Raw genomic sequence first — 3,561 nt, forward strand, 5'->3', positions numbered from 1 at the left:
TCACGGTACTTGTCCGCTATCGTACTCGTGACAGTATTTAGCCTTAGAATGGAGTTTAACCACCCACTTTTGACGCTGCATTCTCAAACAACCCGACTCTTTGGGACGCTCGTAGCCGAGACTAGTCCCGCGCCGGTAAAGGCCTGACACCCACCCGTGGGAGAGCCCCCGCGATCAGGAGGACTTGGGCGCAAGCTTAGGACCCGTCGACGGGTTGGCGTCCCCAACACACCACAGGTCCCGGCAGCGCAAGGCTGCGGGATTCGGTGCTGGGGCTCTTCCCGCTTCACTCGCCGTTACTGAGGGAATCCTTGTTAGTTTTTCTTTTCCTCCGCTTAGTTATATGCTTAAATTCAGCGGGTAGTCTCGTCTGAACTGAGGTCGGATTTAAAAGGATGGGTCGAAATTTGCGTTCGTTCGTTGGTGGGGCCTGCTGACGTGCCGACGCCCTCTCTCCGTCTTTTTTTTTTTTTTTTGCTTTTTGTCCCCTTCCGTTTCCTTGTCCCCACGGGCAAGAGAGAGCGCGCGGCGGAGGCCGCGCGGCAGCGTCGGACGTGCACGCTGTCCTGCATTGAGGCGACCGAGACTTGCCCTTGGACGAGCCCAGTGCTCCGGCGACCGATCTCTCGATCCGAACCGGCGATTGCTGGTTCACGCCGACCCTCAGTCAGGCGTCGGCCCCGGGACTGACCCGAGGCCGCAATGTGCGTTCAAGGTATCGATGCTCAATGTGTCCTGCAATTCACATTAATTCACGCAGCTGGCTGCGCTCTTCATCGACTCACGAGCCGAGTGATCCACCGCCCAGAGTTGTCCATCATTTCTTCAAGTGGCTCCCCGGGTTTTTTGTTTTTGTTTGTAACTTTGATTTTTTGGTTCGATTCGTTTCTACTTATTTTCTTTTCTGTTTTTTGGCGAGACGACACGGACGTGCGGTGCGTGCGTGGCGTGCGTGCGTGCGTGCGGGGCGTCCCCTGCCACAAGCCCACCCCCACCACCGCCTGGCGGTGAGTTTCGTGGCCGTAGATCGTTGGACCGTACGCTAGTGACGAACAAGCTCCCCCGAGGCCCTGCGACGGCCGCCTCGAAGCCCAGGTACCCCGCCGTTGAAAAAGAAATGCGGACGTCCGGGGGCGTAGAACCGAGAGGGGCGGCCACCGCGCCCATCGTACTCTCGGGGCCCCCACCCACCCTCCTGGCGGTCGGTCGTCGGTCGGGTCCGGATTTGCTTTTTGGTGACTGTTTTTTTTCTTTCTCGTTTTGTTTGTTTTCACGGTATCAATCGGTAATGATCCTTCCGCAGGTTCACCTACGAAAACCTTGTTACGACTTTTACTTCCTCTAAGCGATCAAGTTTGATCATCTTTCTCGGCCCTCGCCGGGGCAGTTGCCTGCCTCGAAGGGACCAATCCGAAGATCTCACTAAACCGTTCAATCGGTAGTAGCGACGGGCGGTGTGTACAAAGGGCAGGGACGTAATCAACGCGAGCTTATGACTCGCGCTTACTGGGAATTCCTCGTTCATGGGGAACAATTACAAGCCCCAGTCCCCATCACGAAGGAGATTCAACGGGTTTCCCACTCCTCTCGGAGCAGGGCAGTGTCCACGTTGATTCCTTCAGTGTAGCGCGCGTGCGGCCCCGGACATCTAAGGGCAATCACAGACTTTCATATGGCTGCAATCGTCGTGCTGGCTAATACGCCACTTGATTCCCTCTAAGGTAAGTTGGCGCCGAACTGTGTTTCGTGGATCGGCTAACTATTTAATAGGCTAGAGTCTCGTTCGTTATCGGAATTAACCAGACAAATCGCGGTCCACCAACTAAAATCGCGCCTGCGCACCACCTACCCACAGTCGAATCACGAGAGAGGGCTATCAATCTGTCAATCCCTTACGGTGTCCGGACCGGGTTAAAGTTTCTCCGTGTTGATGTCAAATTAAGCCCTCAGGGCTCTCACTTCCTGGTGGTGCCCTTAGCGCGTCAATTCCTTTAAGTTTCAGCTTTGCAACCATAGCTTCTCGCCGCAGAACCCAAAGACTTTGGTTTCCTACCGTAAGCTGCCCGTCGGGTCATTGAAGCCACTCCGGCGGATCGCTGGTCGGCAAATCGTTTATGGTCAGCAACTACGACGCGTATCTGATCGTCTTCGAACCTCTGACTTTCGTTCTTGACTAATGAAAACATCCATGACAAATGCTTTCGCTGTAGGTCGTCTTACGGCGATCCAAGATTTCACCTCTAACGCCGTAATACGTATATGCCCCCGGCTGTTCCTTTTAATCATTACCTCGACATTTCCGAAAACCAACAAAATAGAACCGAGGTCCTATTCCATTATTCCATGCAACATTATGAAAGGCGAGACGAGCCTGCTTTGAACACTCTAATTTTTTCAAAGTAAACGTTCCGGCCCCCCGAGACACTCAGCGAAGAGCACCAAGGGATGACCGCCGGGTGAGCCAGGCAAAACGTGCAGTGAGACCACCGCGAAGTGGACCGCCACGCCTGTGCTCGAGATCCAACTACGAGCTTTTTAATCTGCGAGACAACTGTAATATACGCTATTGGAGCTGGAATTACCGCGGCTGCTGGCACCAGACTGCCCTCCAATGGATCCTCGTTAAAGGATTTGAAAGTGTACTGTTCATTCCAATTACGGGGGGCCTCGAAAGAGTCCCGTAGTTGTTATTTTTCGTCACTACCTCCCCGTGCCAGGAGTGGGTAAGTTGCGTGCCTGCTGCCTTCCTTGTGATGTGGTAGCCCGTTTCTCATGCTCCCTCTCCGGAATCGAACCCCGATCCCCCGCTACCCGTGAAAAACCTAGGTGGTCATGTCGACTCTCCTACGAAAGTTGATAGGGCAGACACTTGAAAGATACGTCGCCGGCTCGATGGCCGTGCGATCCGCACGAAGTTATCCAGGGGGAGGAGTCACCAGTTTGGGACGGGCGCCTTGCGGCGCGACCCGGTTTGGTCTTTGAACTAATAAAAGCGCTCTTCCCGCGAGGTCGGAGCTTGGTTGCATGTATTAGCTCTAGAATTGCGCCACAGTTATCCAAGTAAGGATTGGGTACGATCTAATGAACCATAACTGATCTAATGAGCCATTCGCAGGTTCACTATGTGGAAGTTTGTACTTAGACATGCATGGCTTAATCTTTGAGACAAGGCATATGAACTACTGGGAAGGATCAACCAGATAGCTCGTTTTTTAATCACTCGCGGCGGAGCGGCGGAGCGAGACAACGGTCGGGAACGGCGACGGCGCGGGGGGCGGCGGCAAATGTACCAGTCCCCGCCCAACCCTGCAATGAAGCGATGCCAGGTCCCACCCCCCACCCGGCCGCCTCGAACCAGGTTCATGGTGGGGTGGGGGATGGGGACCCTTGTTGTCTTCCCCTTTTAACCATTGGGGCGCTTGCCCCCCCCCCTTTCGTGGTGGTCGAGGGGCACGTCGACGCGCCTGGTTGCGCTAAAAGGTTTTGCGTTTTCGACGAGAGACGATCGGGGCACCGCGGGGCCGGCGGTGGCGGGGCGAGGCGGTCTCCCGCCCGCCCGCC

At 55.2% G+C, this 3,561-nt stretch overlaps 1 non-coding gene across 1 annotated transcript; it reads right to left on the bottom strand.

The window, feature by feature from the left end:
- Window positions 1-657: 657 nt before the first annotated feature.
- LOC121367024 lies at window positions 658-812 on the bottom strand. The gene has a single exon (XR_005957290.1). It is a non-coding gene; the product is annotated as a 5.8S ribosomal RNA (ribosomal RNA).
- Between the last annotated feature and the right edge of the window lie 2,749 nt (window positions 813-3,561).

The sequence above is a fragment of the Gigantopelta aegis genome, unplaced genomic scaffold, assembly GCF_016097555.1.
Source record: "Gigantopelta aegis isolate Gae_Host unplaced genomic scaffold, Gae_host_genome ctg8395_pilon_pilon, whole genome shotgun sequence".
NCBI classification, from domain to species: domain Eukaryota; kingdom Metazoa; phylum Mollusca; class Gastropoda; order Neomphalida; family Peltospiridae; genus Gigantopelta; species Gigantopelta aegis.